Raw genomic sequence first — 18,836 nt, 5'->3', positions numbered from 1 at the left:
GTATAGCAGGCTCTTATTAGTTATCTATTTTATACATATTAGTATATATATATCAATCCCAATCTCCCAAATCATCCCACCACCTCCACCCCCCACCCCTGCCCTCCGCTTTTCCCCCTTGGTGTTCATACCTTTGTTCTCTACATCTGCGTCTGTATTTCTGCCTTGCAAACCAGGTCACCTGTACCATTCTTCTAGATTCCACATATATGCATAAATTATCCTTAATCATTAAAATTCACTTATGCATTCTTTCCATTTTATATTTTTCAAACTACTTCAAGTTTAATTAGCACTAGTCATTTTTTCTCTTAATCACATTCATATGAAAGTTATTGAAAGTTATCTCTAAAAGAGTACATTACATTGGGTTCTCTTAAATTCCCAATATTTCATTTATAAGTCAAATATAAACTTGATTAATAAACATGAGATAATCCTTATTTTCCTCTTTATTTTAGATGAGTTTAGTGGGTTTCCTGATACTGGTGTTATTTTTTTCTTCATCTAAGTTTATATTTCAATAAGTTACAATCTAAAGTGCTTATTTCTATGTCCACTTATTGAATAGTTGTCCCCACATATTCAGATAAATTTCAAGTTTTTAGATATGACAGTATTTTCTGAATGAGAAATGCTAGGTCACTTCCTCACACACAGAAGAAAAGCACTTAAACTAATGTTTTTCAAAATGTGGTTCTCAATCTAATTGCATTAGAATACTGGTTACAAATGCTGCCACTTTAAGGTCCTACTCCAGGCCTACTGATCAAAAAGGAGGGGCAGGAGCAAGCACTTGTACTGTTAATAAACTCCTCATATGAATTCTTACGTACACTTCAATGCACGAGAATGCTATAGACAGATACCTATAATACACCATTTTAATCTTATATAAATTATTTCCTATTTTAAAACTTCATTGAAATGCCAAATTTAGTGTGTAGAGTGAGAATTTTTTTAAAAAGTGGAATCTACTTATAAAAAGTTTGGAATAGCATCCAACTTCTCTCATAGAACTAGAATGGGTTAAGTTAGTAATTTCATTATAAACAGAGTAGGTCAGTCAGAATTTGGGGAGAGATAATTTTAAAAAGTAAATGGATAGAACTGCAGAATGGTTAGTATTCTCACCACTTCAAGAAAAACTAGCTTGTAGCACATTATGAAAATTAAAGATTACAGCTGTTTTGCATATATACCATTCCTGGAAATAGGACCTTCACCTTATCAAAATGACATCATAATGAAAAGCACATCTAAATAAAGTAAATGGTAATGACAGAAGGAGACTTATTTATTCTGAGTAGACTATTTGAGAAACATTGCTGACGCCAAGCCAAAATGAGGGCATGGGAAAGCAGCCAGGTGATTTGGGACCCAGCCCACCCACCAGTGGGACAGCGCCATACTCAGGACTCCTTGCAACACAGCCAGCCATACTGGGACATTGCCCTGCCCACCAGTGGCCAGCAGTCTCCAAGCAAGGAAGGGCCTGGCAGTCAACAAGGCCAGGACCCAGCCATGCACACCAGCATGCCCACAATAGTAAGCCCTGCCACAACAGAAGTGCCCACATCACTCACGTAGTGGGCACCCCTAGGACATATAGCTCTGGCAACCAGAGGGAAATGTGTGGCTGGGCCCCATAGGATGTCCCCTTCATAAGGCCACTTCAAGATCAGGAAACATAACCAACTTACCTAACACAAAAGAATAAAGACAGAGAATTCAGTAAAATGAGGCAACAGAGGAATATGTTCTAAGAGAAGGAACAAGATAAAACCACAGAAGAATAACTAAGAGAAGTAGAGATAAGCAATCTAATTTAACCCCTCATAAAGGGTTCAAGATAATGATTATAAACTTAGGAGAAGAATGGATAAACACAGTGAGAAATAAAACAAAAAGTTAGAAAATATAAAGAGGAACCAAGTAGAGCTGAAGAATACAATAACTGAATTTTAAAAATACACTAGAAAGAATGAACAGAGTAACAGATGAGTGAACTGGAGCATAGAATAATGGACCAGAAAAGCTGAATATAGAAAAGAAAAAAAGAAGTTTTAAAAATGAGGATAGGTTAAAAGGTCTATGGGAGAACATCAGCCATACTATCATTTGCATAAGGTCCCAGAAGGAGAAGAGAGGAAGGGGCAGAGAATTTATTTAAAGAGATAATGGCTGAAACTTTCCTAACCTGAGAAAGGAAACAGAGGTCCAGTAGGCACAGAGTCCCAAATAAGACAAACCAAAAGAGATCCACACCAAGACTCACTGTAATTAAAATGGCAAAAATTAAAGATAAAAAGAGAATATCAAAAGCATCAAGAGAAAAGCAACTGGCTATATACAGAGGAACTCCCTTAAGGCTATCAGCTGAGTTTTCAGTAGAAACTTTGCAGGCCTGATGGGAGTGGCACAATATATTCAAAGTGATGAAAGAAAAAACAATATAACCAAGAATATTCTACCTGGCAAGACTATCATTCATATTTAAAGGTGAGATAAAGAGTTTTACATAAAAGCAAAACTAAGAGTTCAGTACCAGTAAACTGGATTTACCAAAAATGTTAAAGGGACTTCTCTAAGCAGAAAAGACCACAACTAGAAATATGAAAAAGACTACAACTAGAAATAGGAAAAAACTGATTGGTAAAGGCAAATATACAGTAAAGGTAGGAGATCAAACACTTATAAAGCTAGTAGAAAGGTTGAAAGATGAAAGCAATAAAAACATTTATATCCACAATCATTAGATAAGGGATACACAGACCAAAAGATGTAATATATGATGTCAAAAAAAATTAAATGTGGAGGAGGGGGAGTAAAAATGTGGGGTTGTTAAAATGCATATGAACTTGAGATCATCAACTTATAATAATCATATATATGTGTATATTTATATATGTTATACCTAAATCTCATGATAACCAGAAACCAAAAATCTATAATAGATACACACACAAAAAAGAGAAAGGAATCCAAACATAACACTAAAGATAGTCATTAAGTCACAAGGTGAGTTATCAAAAAGAAGAAAGGAGCAAAAAAGAACTACAAAAACTACCCAAAAGCAGTTAACAAAATGGCAATAAGTACATACCTATCAATAATTTCTTAAGTGTAAATGGAATAAATGCTCCAATCAACAGACATAGAGTAGCTGAATGGATTAAAAAAAAAAAAACGCATATAGAAATAGCCTAAAAAGACTCACTTCAGATCCAAAGATACACAGAGAATGAAAGTGAGAGGATGGAAAAAAGTATTCAATGCAAAAGGAAATAAAAAGAAAGGTTTGGGGGGTGCAATACCTATATCAGACTAAATAGACTTTAAAACAAAGACTGTAATAGGAGAGAAAGAAGGACATTACATAATGACAAGGGATCAATCCAACAAGAAGATATAATAATTGTAAATATATATGCACCCAACATAGGAGCACCTAAATACATACAGCAAATATTAACAAACCTACAGGGAGAAATTGACAGCAAGGCAATAATAATAGGGGATGTTAACACCCCATTTACATCAATGAATAGATCATCCAGACATAATATCAATACAAAAACACTGGCCTTAAAAAATACATTAGATCAGATGGAGATTTCTCTCTCTCTCTCTCTTTGTATTATATATATATATATTATATATATATTATATAATATATATATATATAATATATATATAATATATATTATATAATATATATATATCATAAATTACATATATTATATATATATATATATATATATATATATATATATATATATATATAAAACATTCTATCCAAAAGCAATAGAAAACACATTCTTTTCAAGTGCACTTGGACCATTATCCAGGATAGATTACATACTAGGCCACAAACAAGTCTCAATAAATTTAGGAAGATTGAAATTATATCAAACATCTTTTCCAACCACACAAAATACAAGACTAGAAATCAACTGTATGAGAAAAAACTAGAAAAACTAAAAAAAAAAAAAAAATGGAGGCTAACCAATGTGCTACTAAACAACCAGTGGGTTACTGAAGAAATCAAAGAGAAAATTAAAAAATGCCTGGAGACAAATGAAAATGGAAGCACAACAGTCTATATGGGACACAGTAAAAGGAGTTCTAAGAGAGCAGTTTATAGCAATATAAGTCTACCTCAGGGAACAAGAAAAATTTCAAATGAACACCTAACTTTACACCTAAAGTAGCAAGAAAAAGAACAAAAAATCCCATAGTTAGTAGATGGAAAGAAATAATAAAGATCAGAACAGACATAAATGAAATAGAGACTAGAAAAAATAATAGAAAAGATTAATAAAATTAAGATCTGATTCTTTGAAAAGATAAACAAAATTGATAAACCTTTTAGCCAGACTCATCAAAAAACAGAAAGAGGGCCCAAATAAATAAAATCAGAAATAGAAAAGAAGTTACAGCTGACACCACAGAAATACAAAGCCTCATAAGAGATAGTACAGACAATTATATGCCAATAAAATGGACAACTAGAAGGAATGTATAAATTCCTAGGAATGTACAATTTCCCTAGACTGAATCAGGAAGAAATAGAAAACACAAACAGAATCATTGGCAGTAATGAAATTAAATCAGTAACTTAAAAAAAATTCCCAAGAAACAAAAGTTCGGAACCAGCTAGCATCACAGTTAAATATGAGTTAGCACATATTCTTCTCATACTATTCCAAAAAAACTGAAGAGGATAGAATGCTTCTGACCTCATTCTATGAGGTCAGTATCAGATTAATACCAAAACCAGATAAAGACACCACAAAAAAAATAAAAAAGAGAAAAATACAGGCAAATATCCTTGATAAATATAGATGCAAAAATTCTCAATAAAATATTAACAAACTAAATTCAACAGTACATTAAAAGGAACATACACCATGATAAAGTGGGATTTATCCTAAGGATTCAGGCATGATCCAATATCAGCAAATCAATAAATGTGATATACCACATTAACAAATTGAAGAATAAAAAACATGATCATCTCAATAGATGCAGAAAAAGTTTTGATAAGGCTTCCCTGGTGGCGCAGTGGTTGAGAGTCCGCCTGCCAATGCAGCAGGGGACATGGGTTCATGCCCCGGTCTGGGAAGATCCCACATGCCACAGAACGGCTAGGCCCGTGAGCCATGGCCACTGAGCCTGTGCATCTAGAGCCTGTGCTCCTCAATGGGAGAGGCCACAACAGTGAGAGGCCCGCATACCACAAAAAAAAAAAAAAAGTTTTGATAAAATTCAGTGTCCATTTGTAATAAAACCTCTCAACAAAGTGGGTATAGAGGGAATATACCTCAACATAACAAGCCCACAGCTAACATTCTACTTAATGGTGAAAAGGTGAAAGCACTTCCTCTGTGACCAGGAAAAAGACAAGGATGCCTCCTCTCAACACTTTTAGTCAGCATAGTATTGGAAGTCCTCACTATAGCAATCAGATAAGAAAAAGGAATCCAAATTGGAAAGGACGAAGTAAAACTGTCATTGTTTGCAGATGACATGATATTATATATAGAAAATTCTAAAGATACCACCAAACACCTATTAGAAAAATCAATGAAATCAGTAAAGTTGAAGGATACAAAATCAATATACATAAATTTGTTGCATTTTTATTCACTAACAATGAACCATCACAAGCAGAAATTAAGAAAACAGTCCCATTTACAATTACATCAAAAAGAATAACATACCTAGGAATAAATCTAACCAAGTAGGTAAAAGACCTGTACTAGGAAAACTGTAAGACACTGATGAAAAGAATTGAAAATGACACAAACAGAAAGATATACCATGCTCATGGATTGGAAGAATTGATATTGTTAAAATCACCATACTACCCAAGGCAAGCTACAGATTCAGTGCAATCTCTATCGAAATACCAATGGTATTGTTTACAGAACTAGATCAAATAATTCTAAAATTTGTATGAAGACACAGAAGACCTCAAATAGCCAAAACAATCTTGAGAAAGAAGAAAGCTGGAGGTATCACTCTTCCTGATTTCAAACTATATTATTCAAACAGTATATATATATATATATATATATATATATATATTCAAATAGTAATTGTAACAGTGTAGAACTGGCACAAGAACAGACACACAGATCAATGAAACAGAAAAGAGAGCCCAGAAATGAACATAAATTTATATGGGCAATTAATCTATGACAAAGGAGGCAAAAATATATAACGGGGAAAAGACAACCTCTTCAGTAAATAATGTTGGGAAAACTGGACAGATATATGCAAAAGAATCAATCTGTACTACCTTCTCACACCAATTACCAAAATAAATTCAAAATGGATTCAAGACTTAAACGTGAGATCTGAAACCATAAAACTTCTAGAGGAAAACATAGGCAGTATGCTATTTGACATAAGTCTTAGCAACATTTTTTGGATATGTCCTTTCAGGCAAGGGAAATAAAAACAAAAATAAACAAATGGGACTGCATCAAACTAAAAAGCTTTTGTACAGTGAAGGAAACTATCAACAAAATGAAAAGGTTACCTACTGAATGGGAGAAGATATTTTCAAATGATATATCCATCAAGCAGTTAATATCCAAAATATACAAAGAATTCAGACAACTCACCATCAGAAAATCAAACAACCCAATTAAAACATGGGCAGAGGACCTGAGTAGGCATTTTTGCAAAGAATACACACAGAGGCCAACAAGCACATGAAAAGATGCTTGACATCATTAATTACTAGGGAAATGCAAATCAAAACCACTATGAAATATCACCTCATACATATCAGAATGGCTATCATCAAAAAAGCCAACAAATAAGAAGTGTTGGCAAAGATGTGGAGTAAAGGGAACCCTTGTGTACTGTTGGAGGGAATGTAAATTGGTACAGCCACTATGTAAAACAGTATGGAGGAAGTTCTTCAAAAAATTAAAAATAGAACTATCCAGCAATTCCACTTCTGGGTGTTTTTCTGACGAAAACAAAAACACTACTTCAAAAAGATATATGCACCCCTATGTTAATCACAACTTTATTTATAATAGCCAATATTTACACTTATCAAAGCAACCTAAGCGTCCATCAATAGATGAATGGATAAAGAAGATGTGGTATATGTATACAATGGAATATTACTCAGGCATGTGAAAGAATGAAATCTTGCCATTTGTGGCAACATGAATGGACATAGAGGGTTCTATGCTGAGTGAAATAAGTCAGACAAAGAAAGACACTTACTGTCTGATTTTACTTATGTGTATAATCTAAAAATCAAATGAACAAACATAACAAAACAGAAGCAGAGTTATAGATACATAGAAAAAACAATTGCTTTCCAGAGGGGGAGATGAGTGACGTGAACAGGTGAGGGAGATTAAGAGGTACAAACAAAATAAATGAGTCACAGGGATGAAATGTACAGCATAGGGAATATAGTCAATAACATTATAACTTTGTATGATAACAGATGGTAATTAGACTTATTGTGGGGATCATTTTATAATGTATAGAAATATCTAATCACTATGTTATGCACCTGAACTAACATAGCATTGTAGGTCAATTATGCTTCAAACAACAACAGCAAATAATGAGAAAATGAGGGTGTGAGGGAATGTATATGAGAGATTTAGAAAAGGGTTAGCTTGAGTCTTCATACCTAAGAAAGCGAGACCTTCTTTCCAAATATTGCTGGGCTGTTATTTAGTGACTATTCAGTAAGTTTTGGCATTAAATAACCCATTATGTCCCTACATATTCATGTTGCCTTACCTGCTTTAATGTATTGGTTTGTCTACTTGGAAAAAACATAAGAAATCTGTGGAGCCAGACTTGCAAAAGATAAGTTCAGCAACCAAGGTACTTGCTGCTTAAATTGCCCTCCTCATTACCCTTAGGACCCAGGAATAAGAAACTGTCCAAAGTAAAATAAAGTTGGTCCTTTCATTCAAGTAGGTAGCCTTTATTACCATGATTTATTTTCCACACACATTGTTTGGATCAAAGTAAATATATACATTTTAAAAGTCTAACTATAAGGAAAAACAACTGACCCCTTCCTTATTTCTCACTAACTCTGAATTCCTCTCCCCTAAATTTTTTAACTATTTTTTTCTGGCAACTTCCTGTTATACTTGGCTATAAATAATAGAGCTATACTTCTATTTGTTGAGTTATCGATTTAAGACATTAACATTTCCCTTGTATTATTATGTAAGAAGAGGTTTTAGACTTTCCCTTATTAGCTCTTTTTTAATACCAGCCTCTGTCCCTCTTCTACTGTGCCTTGGGTGTCCTTGGGTATAGAGCATCTAGTTCAATTTTTCCATCAAATAAAACTCTATTCTTTTGCAAGGAGTGAAAGAGGCAGATGCTTGGCTACACAGGATTGGGAAGGGGCCCTGTGGTTAAGATGCTTGCAAACACTTTCAGTTCATTCTCCTCATTTTAGTCCATGTTTCATCCCACCTCTATCATACCTGGTCTTCAAATATGAGAGCCCTTCAAGCGAGAATTATCGTGCTTGCCTTTGACATTCCCTTTCCATCTTGTGTCCACTTCAAACTTCTAAAAGCTATGCTGTCATCTCCTATATGACTTTTTTGTTGTTGTTTATACCATAATTACTTCTTTACTCTGACTTTACCCAGATTTCGGGAAAAAAGCACAGATAAATGTGTATATACAGTGCACAATGTTTAACCTCAAATCTCATGAACAGATAGTATAATCCATTTATTGCTTCATTGGAATACTTCTGTATAAACTAAGAGTCACCAGTTTTTGTTTTTATAGACAATATTCCTATTGTTTTGATTCTGATAGCATAATATGAGTAGAGTGAAACAGGCACTCTCATACATTGATTGTGACCATGTAAACTGGTACAACCCTTTTGGAAAACAATTTAGCAGTATGCATTTAAAAGCCATTAAATTTTTAACACTCTTGGGCTCAGCAAAATTCTACTTCTAAATGTCTGTTTCTAGGAAACAGTCTTAAATCCAAGCATGAGAAAATTACGCACAAAGATACTTTTATGTGCTTACTATAAGAGGATAAAATAGGCAATAATCTCATACTATCTGTAAGAAAATGGCTAAGGAAAGGCACAAATACCCAATAGATGGTATACAGATATTTAAATGTTGTTTACAAAGACTGTGTGGAAACAGTTGGAATTTGGAAACTGGGCTGAAAGCTTACTCAAAATAGTTGTAGTTTCAGTGAGAAAGGTTTTTTTCAAAGAGAGAATAAAGCCTGGGAAATATATTTATGGAGGATATATTTATACATCATTAGTATGTTAGAGTTGAAAAGCAGTTATATGGTCTTGAACAAGACTTATTAAGTATTTAAAATATATTCTAAGAATTAATTATTATTACAGAAAACTGTAAGCTGTGTTTTACAAAACAGAATTCAAGTACTTGAAAAACACAAGGCAATTTGGTTCAAAAGTATTTGGGATGTATTGGAGTCAACATAGCTTATTTTTATAGCAGTGCTAAATAGCTTCTGAATGTCTAGTTTGATAATGATGCATGAATACTCTTACTCCAGGGGACAGTGAAACTAATTACTTTGGAACATTGGTGTTTTGAATTTGTGCCAGGATTTCTTGAGAAGAGTGCAAACAACTTCATAAAAATGAATCCATTTATTCTCATCCTTTCTTGCTGATACAGATATGAATCAGATAGTTTCACAGATTTATAATATGTAAGCCACAAATAATATTTAGCATCTTGTTGAAATCTATATTTCATAGAATCCAAATCCCCTGTAACCTAAGTCAATTGTTCTTTGCACTGGCCTTCACTGTCATTTCATTGGATGGAGAAAGCATTCCTCAAGTGTGATCAACTAAAATGCAGAGGAGATTAGCCTCTCACTTCCTCGTAATGATGTTAGAGTATTAAAAATTAAAAAAGAAACCTACAGTGAGCCTGAAGCAGATAAGAACGTTAACTATCAATTATGTTGTTTGAACAAAGTTTATGATTGAAATTCAATGACTGAAGCATTTGTGACATTACTTTAAGTGAATCAGGATGGCTTAATGGCCTATGTCAAGTATCATTATATATCATTTATATCATCATATAAGCACTGAGAAAATAAGTAACTTTAGATATATTTTATGCTGATTGTCTGGGAAAGAGTATTTATTTAAAACATTTTCAAAAGGAATTCATCCTTCTTGATTACTACTGACTACCTTAGTCAAACTAATAACACATACTTCATTGTCTAAGATGAAAATTTGACCCATAATTAGTATTGTACCTTGAGTGATTCTCCAATGTAGACAGAATTCTATTTTAATGATTACTATCATAGCATTTCAGATTATGCTGTAACTACTTCCACTTTCCCCAAAAAGGTTCTATTAACACTACTTTGGTGCTATGAATATAATACAATTTATTAAAAGAAAGTCCTATAAAACATCTGTATGCTTGTAAATCCCTATCTATAAATCTGTTTGAAATAGTATTCTTTTGGTTCAGTGTTAAAATGTATATGTGCAATGACTTTGTATGAATGTATATTTAAGTTTAAGTGATCAAAGTGCATTATGATACTTTTTATTTCAAGAGGTGCTGGTACAGTGAGGGATGCAGATGGAATTATAATAGGAACTTGAAGCATGGATAAATTCCCTTCTTTAGTGATGTGTACTAGTAGCAATAATACAATCATCTTCCTTAGACCCAGTCATGTGGTGATTAGAGACAAAAAGCAAAGACATGCGTAACCTTGGACAACCTAAAGGATTAGCAAAAGTGGGGCATGTTCCTTAATGAAACATCAAGTCCTGTGATAAGGTGGAAAATGAAATATACTTGCATTGAGAATAAGATTTAAGTCAGTAATTCTATTGTGCTACCAGCTGTCAAATTTACATAGGAAAGGCTTTTTTAACAAGAAAAATAAAAGCATCTGTATTCACAAATGATCGATACAGCATTTTTAAAAATATGCCAAGTTTTATTGGAAATGTATTCAAACACATTTACTCTCTTCCCTCAAGACTGTAATCCAATAATAAATTCTTGTTAAGAATTTTTCTTTTTTTCTTTCCTCTTTTTTTTTAACATCTTTATTGGAGTATAATTGTTTTATAATGGTGTGCTAGTTTCTGCTTTATAACAAACTGAATCAACTATACATATACACATACCCCCATATCTCTTCCCTCTTGCATCTCCCTCCCACCTTCCCTATCTCACCCCTCTAGGTGGTCACAAAGCACAGAGTTGATCTCCCTGTGCTATGCGGCTGCTTCCCACTAGCTATGTATTTTACATTTGGTAGTATATATAAGTCCATGTCACTCTCTCACTTCATCCCAGCTTACCCTTCCCCCATCCGTGTCCTCAAGTCCATTCTCTACATCTGAATCTTTACTCCTGTCCTGCCCCTAGGTTCTTCAGAACCTTTTTTTTTTTTTTTTTTTTTTTAGATTCTGTGTATAGGAGTTAGCATATGGTATTTGTTTTCATCTTTCTAACTTACTTCACTCTGTATGACAGTCACTAGATCCATCCACCTCACTACAAATAACTCAATTTTGTTTCCTTTTATAGCTGAGTAATATTCCATTGTATATATGTGCCACATTTTCTTTATCCCTTCATCTGTAGATGGACACTTAGGTTGCTTCCATGTCCTGGCTACTGTAAAAAGAGCTGCAGTGAACATTTTGGTACATGACTCTTTTTGAATTATGGTTTTCTCAAGGTATATGCCCAGAAGTGGGATTGCTGGGTTGTATTGCTGTATTTCTATGTTTAGTTTTTTAAGGAACTTCTATACTGTTCTCCATAGTGGGTGTATCAATTTACATTCCAACCAACACTGCAAGAGGGTTCCCTTTTCTCTACACCCTCTTGAGCATTTATTATTTGTAGATTTTTTGATCATGGCCATTCTGACTGGTGTGAGGTGATATCTCATTGCAGTTTTGCGCTGTACTTCTCTAATGATGAGTGATATTGAGCATTCTTTCATGTGTTTGTTGGCAATCTGTATATCTTCTTTGGAAAAATGTCTATTTAGGTCTTCTGCCCATTTTTAGATTGGGTATTTTCTTGATATTGGGCTGCAAGAGCTACTTGTATATTTTGGAGATTAATCCTTTGTCAGTTGCTTCATTTGCAATTATTTTCTCCCATTCTGAGGGTTCTCTTTTCGTCTTGATAATGGTTTCCTTTCCTGTACAAAAGCTTTTAACTTTCATTAGGTCCCATTTGTTTATTTTTGTTTTTATTTCCATTTCTCTAGGAGGTGGGTCAAAAAGGATGTGGCTGTGACTTACGTCATGGATTGTCCTGCCTATATTTTCCTTTAAGAGTTTTATGGTGTCTGGCCTTACATTTAGGTCTTTAATCCATTTTGAGTTTATTTTTGTGTATGGTGTTAGGGAGTGTTCTAATTTCATTCTTCTACGTGTAACTGTCCAGTTTTCCCAGCACCACTTATTGAAGAGGCTGTCTTTTCTCCACTGTATATTCTTGCCTCCTTTATCAAAGATAAGGTAACCATATGTCTGTGGGTTTATCTCTGGGCTTTCTATCCTGTCTCATTGATCTATATTTCTGTTTTGGGGCTGGTACAATACTGTCTTGATGACTGTAGCTTTGTAGTGTATTCTGAAGTCAGGAAGCCTGATTCTTACAGCTCCATTTTTCTTTCTCAAGATTGCTCTGGCTATTCAGGTTCTTTATTTATTTATTTATTTATTTATTTTGCGGTACGCAAGCCTCTCACTGTTGTGGCCTCTCCCGATGCGGAGCACAGGCTCTGGACGTGCAGGCTCAGTGGCCATGGCTCACAGGCCTAGCTGCTCCACAGCATGTGGATCTTCCTCGACTGGGGCATGAACCCGTGTCCCCTGCACCGGCAGGCAGACTCTCACCCACTGCGCCACCAGGGAGCCCCTATTTGGGGTCTTTTTTTTCAACACAAACTATGAAATTTTTTGCTCTAGTTCTGTGAAAATGCCAGTGGTAGTTTGATACAGATTGCCTTGAATTTGTAGATGGCTTTGGGTAATATAGTCATTTTCACAATGTTGATTCTTCCAATTCAAGAACATGGTATATCTCCCCCTCAGTTTGTAATATCTTTAATTTCTTTCGTCAGTGTCTTATAGTTTTCTGCATACAGATCTTTTGTCTCCTTAGGTAGGTTTCTTCCTAGGTATTTTATTCTTTTTGTTTCAGTGGTAAATGGGAGTGTTTCCTTAATTTCTCTTTCAGATTTTTCATAATTAGTGTATAGGAATGCAAAAGATTTTTGTGCATTAATTTTTTATCCTGCTACTTTACCAAATTCATTGATTAGCTCTAATAGTTTTCTGGTAGCATCTTCAGGGTTCTTTATGTATAGTATCATGTCATCTGCAAACAGTGACAGCTTTACTTCTTCTTTTCCAATTTGAATTCCTTTTATTTCTTTTTCTTCTCTGATTGCTGTGGCTAAAACTTCCAAAACTATGTTGAATAATAGCCGTGAGTGGACAACCTTGTCTTGTTCCTGATCTTAGTTGAAATGGTTTCAGTTTTTCATCATTGAGAATGATGTTGGCTGTGGGTTTGTCATAAATGGCCTTTATTATGTTGAGGTAAGTTCCCTCTATGCCTACATTCTGGAGGGTTTTCATAATAAATGAGTATTAAATTATGTCAGAAGCTTTTTCTGCATCTACTGAGATGATTATACAGTTTTTCTCCTTCAATTTGTTAATATGGTGTTTCACATTGATTGATTTGCATATGTTGAAGAATCCTTGCATTCCTGGGGTAAACCCCAATGGATCATGATGTATGATCCTTTTAATGTGCTGTTGGATTCTGTTTGCTAGTATTTTGTTGAGGATATTTGCATCTATGTTCATCAGTGATATTGGCCTGTAGTTTTCTTTCTTTGTGACATCTTTGTCTGGTTTTGGTACCAGGGTATGGTGGCCTCGCAGAATGATTTTGGCAGTGTTCTTCCCTCTGCTATATTTTGGAATAGTTTGAGAAGGATGGTGTTAACTCTTCTCTAAATGTTTGATAGAATTCGCCTGGGAAGACATCTGGTCCTGGGCTTTTATTTGTTGGAACATTTTTAATCACACTCTCAATTTCAGTGCTTCTGATTGGTCAGTTTATATTTTCTCCTTCTTCCTGATTCAGTCTCAGAAGGTTTTGCTTTTGTAAGAATTTGTCCGTTTCTTCCGGGTTGTCCATTTTATTGGCATATAGTTGCTTGTAGTAATCTCTCATGATCCTATGTATTTCTACATTGTCAGTTGTTACTTCTCCTTCTTCATTTCTAATCTATTGATTTGAGTGTTCTCCCTTTTTTTCTTGATGAGTCTGTCTAATGGTATATCAATTTTGTTTATCTTCTCAAAGAATCAGCTTTTAGTTTTATTGATCTTTGCTATTGTTTCCTTCATTTCTTTTTTATTTATTTCTTATCTGATTTTTATGATTTCTTTCCTTCTGCTAACTTTGGGGGTTTTTTTGTTGTTCTTCTTCTTCTTTCTCTAATTGCTTTAGGTGTAAGGTTAGGTTGTTTATTTGAGCTGTTTCTTGTTTCTTGAGGTAGGATTGTATTGCTATAAACTTCCCACTTAGAACTGCTTTTGTTGCACCCTATAGGTTTTGGGTCATCGTGTTTCATTTTCATTTGTTTCTAGGTATTTTCTTATTTCCTCTTTGATTTCCTCCATGATCTCTTGGTTATTAAGTAGTGTATTATTTAGCCTCCATGTGTTTGTATTTTTTGCAGATTTTTTCCTGTAATTGATATCTAGTCTCAGAGGGTTGTGTTCAGAAAAGACACTTGATACAATTTCAATTATTTTATATTTGCCAAGGCTTTATTTGTGACCCAAGATAAGGTCTATCCTGGAGAATGTTCCATGAGCATTTGAGAAGAAATTATATTCTGTGTTATTGGATGGAATGTCCTATAAATATCAATTAAGTCCATCTTGTTTAATGTATCGTTTAAAGCTTGTGTTTCCTTATTTTATTTTCATTTTGGATGATCTGTCCACTGGTGAAAGTGGCATGTTAAAGTACCCTACTATGACTGTGTTACTGTTTATTTCCCCTTTTATGGTTATTAGCATTTGCCTTATGTATTGAGGTGCTCCTATATTTGGTGCATAAATATTTACAATTGTTATATCTTCTTTTTGGATTGATCCTTTGATCATTAGGTAGTTTCCTTCTTTGTCTCTTTTAATAGTCTTTATTTTAAAGTCCTTTTTGTCTGATATGAGAATTGCTTCTCCAGCCTTCTTTTGATTTCTATTTGCATGAAATATATTTTTCCATCCCTTCACTTTCAGTCTGTATGTGTCACTAGGTCTGAAGTGGGTCTCTCGTAGACAGCATATATATGGGTCTTTTTTTTTTTTTTGTATCCATTCAGCCAGTGTGTGTCTTTTCCTTGGGGCATTTAATCCATTTATATTTAAGGTAATTATCAATAAGTATGTTCCTATTACCATTTTCTCAATTGTTTTGGGTTTGTTACTGTAGGTCTTTTCCTTCTCTTGTGTTTCCTGCCTAGAGAAGTTCCTTTAGCATTTGTTATAAAGCTGGTTTGGGCCTCCCTGGTGGCGCAAGTGGTTGAGAGTCCGCCTGCCGATGCAGGGGATACGGGTTCGTGCCCCGGTCTGGGAGGATCCCATATGCCGCGGAGCGGCTGGGCCCGTGAGCCATGGCCGCTGAGCCTGTGCGTCCGGAGCCTGCGCGTCTGGAGCCTGTGCTCTGCAACGGGGGAGGCCACAACAGTGAGAGGCCCGCATACCGCAAAAAAAAAAAAAAAAAAAAAAAAGCTGGTTTGGTGGTGCTGAATTCTCTTAGCTTTTGCTTGTCTGTAAAGGTTTTAATTTCTCCTTCAAATCTGAATGATATCCTTGCTGGGTGGAGTAATCTTGGTTGTAGGTTTTTCTCTTTCATCACTTTAAATATGTCCTGCCACTCCCTTCTTGCTTGCAGAGTTTCTGCTGAGAAATCAGCTGTTAACCTTTTGGGGATACCCTTGTATGTTATTTGTTTTTTTTCCCTCTCTGATTTTAATTTTTTTCTTTGTATTTAATTTTTGATAGTTTTATTAATATGTGTCTTGGCATGTTTCTCCTTGCATTTATCCTGTATGGGACTCTCTCTGCTTCCTGGACTTGATTAACTATTTCCTTTCCCATATTAGGTAAGTTTTCAACTATAATTTCTTCAAATATTTTCTCAGTCCCTTTCTTTTTCTCTTTTTCTTCTGGGACCCCTATAATTTGAATGTTAGTGCATTTAATGTTGTCTCAGACTTTTCTAAGACTGTCCTCAATTCTTTTCCTTCTTTATTCTGCTCTGCAGTAGTTATTTCCACTATTTTATCTTCCAGGTCACTTATTCATTCTTCTGCCTCAGTTATTCTGCTATTGATTCCTTCTAGAGAATTTTAAACTTCATTTATTGTGTACATCATTGTTTGTTTGCTCTTTAGTTCTTCTAGGTCCTTGTTAAACTTTTCTTGTATTTTCTCCATTCTGTTATGAAGATTTTGGATCATCTTTACTATCATTACTCTGAATTTTTTTTTCGGGTAGACTGCCTATTTCCTCTTAATCTGTTTGGTCTGGTGGGTTTTTATCTTGCTCCTTCATCTGTTGTGTGTTTCTCTGTCTTCTCATTTTTCTTAAGTTACTGTGTTTGGGGTCTCCTTTTCCCAGGCTGCAAGGTCATATTTCCTGTTCTTTTTGGTGTTTGCCCCCAGTGGCTAAGGTTGGTTCAGTGGGTTGTGTAGGCTTTCTGTTCGAGGGGCCTGGTGCCTGTGTTCTGTAGATGAGGCTGGATCTTGTCTTTCTAGTGGGGAGGACCACATCTGGTGGTGTGTTTTGGGGTGTCTGTGACCTTATTATGATTTTAGGCAGCCTCTCTGCTAATGGGTGGTGTTGTGTTCCTGTCTTTCTAGTTGTTTTGCATAGGGTCTCCAGCACTGTAGCTTGCTGGTTGTTGAGTGGAGCTGGTTCTTAGCATTGAGATGGAGATCTCTGGGAGAGCTTTTCACCATGTAATATTTTTTGGAGCCTGGAGGTCTGTGCTGGACCAGTGTCCTGAACTTGGCACTCCCACCTCAGATACACAGGCCTGACATCGGCTGGAGCACCAAGACTCTGTCAGCCACATGGCTCAGAAGAACAGGGAGAAAGAAAGAAGGAAAGAAAGGGAGAAAGAGAGAGAGAGAAAGAAAGAAAGAAAGGAAGGAAGGAAGGAAGAAGAAAGAAAGAAGAAAGTTATAAAAATAAAAAATAATTATTAAAAATAAAGAAAAATAGTAATAAAAAAGAGAAAAGGAAAAGAAAAAAGAAGGAGAAAGCAACCAAACCAAAAAACAAATCCACCAATGATAGCAAGTACTAAAAACTATACTAAAAAAAAAAAAAATGAGTAACGTCTTAGAATAAACTTTAAAGATCACATACAATTCTCTCTAGCTGGTTAATCATTTCAAAGATAGTGTCAGTTATCTACAAATGATTGAGGGGGCTTTATAAGGACCGTGGAAAGGCTTCCAGGAATTTTTTTAAAGTTTCAAGAATCTTTTAACCACACCAAATTACTAAAATAAGCTTGTCATATTTTTCTTCTTAGGCTTACACAGTTTTCAAAAGTTAAAAGTTCCATCAGCAGGGTACAGAATAGACTACTATGATATCTCCTGAATATGAACCCTCTACTGCAACATCAGGTTTTTAACCTTCTGATTCAAAGCTACTTTGGAAAATTTCCCATTCACTCTGCATAGTACTCCTTTTGGAAGACAACTATGAGGATTATGATACATAATACTATTTGTCCTTATGTATATGACCAATGCAGAATTATTTCAATGTTAAAATTTGGCCTGGAATTACTGTTTCCAAAAATGGAAAAGAGAAGGAGGGTCTAAATTATAGTGTTTTTTATTATTGTCATCCTTCCTTTGCTTTTGACACAGGAATTCCTCCTCCTCTCCTTCCTCCTCCTCTTTCTTTTATTTATTTATTTATTTTTAACAATTCTAGGCTCCCATTAGTATTGCTTTGTAAAGTTATATGTAAAAACCCAAAACAAGAGGGAATAACACATTTGAGGTAAAATATAACTTTTATTCTCTTTTCTCTCTTTCCTGGAGGGAATGTTAGTAGTATCATTAAAATAATTATGAACACTTTTTTCAGATCTTTATGAAATGTTAGACTTTCTGTGTTTGGTTTACAAATGTTGAGAAAAAAATTAAAGGCAACTTTAATTCATATTATTGTCAGAAAACTTAAAACAGATATATTACATTACATTAATATAAAGCATTACTTTTGTCAAACCACAATTACATATCAATCCTTTTTACCTAAAAAAAATCCTATATAAGAAGTTATAAGAAACATATTATCATTTTTCAAATGAAGTAACATAAGCAAAGAACAATTGTAAAAAAAATAGTTACCAAATGTGGACTAAAAATGCCACCTGCCATATCAGTAAACAAATGATGTTGCAGCCATCAAGACATCAGCCACTACAGCCACCTGTGAGGGTGCACCCTGATGAAACTCAGTATGAGAAAACACAGGATACTGGCCTCAGATAGCTGAGGTGCATATCAAAGGAATGATTTCAGTGAGCCCAGATTCTTGCATGTTCCATATCATAGAAAAGTGCTAAATCCCTTAACTTGAGATATATGGTTTTCTTTTTTTTTTTTTTTATGGTTTTCTTTTATTAACAGTAACCTTTTGATGTTTTGACTACCTGGTCTTTTATTGCAAA

Source organism: Mesoplodon densirostris, chromosome 4 (assembly GCF_025265405.1).
Source record: "Mesoplodon densirostris isolate mMesDen1 chromosome 4, mMesDen1 primary haplotype, whole genome shotgun sequence".
NCBI classification, from domain to species: domain Eukaryota; kingdom Metazoa; phylum Chordata; class Mammalia; order Artiodactyla; family Ziphiidae; genus Mesoplodon; species Mesoplodon densirostris.
This window is presented reverse-complemented; position numbering follows the sequence as displayed.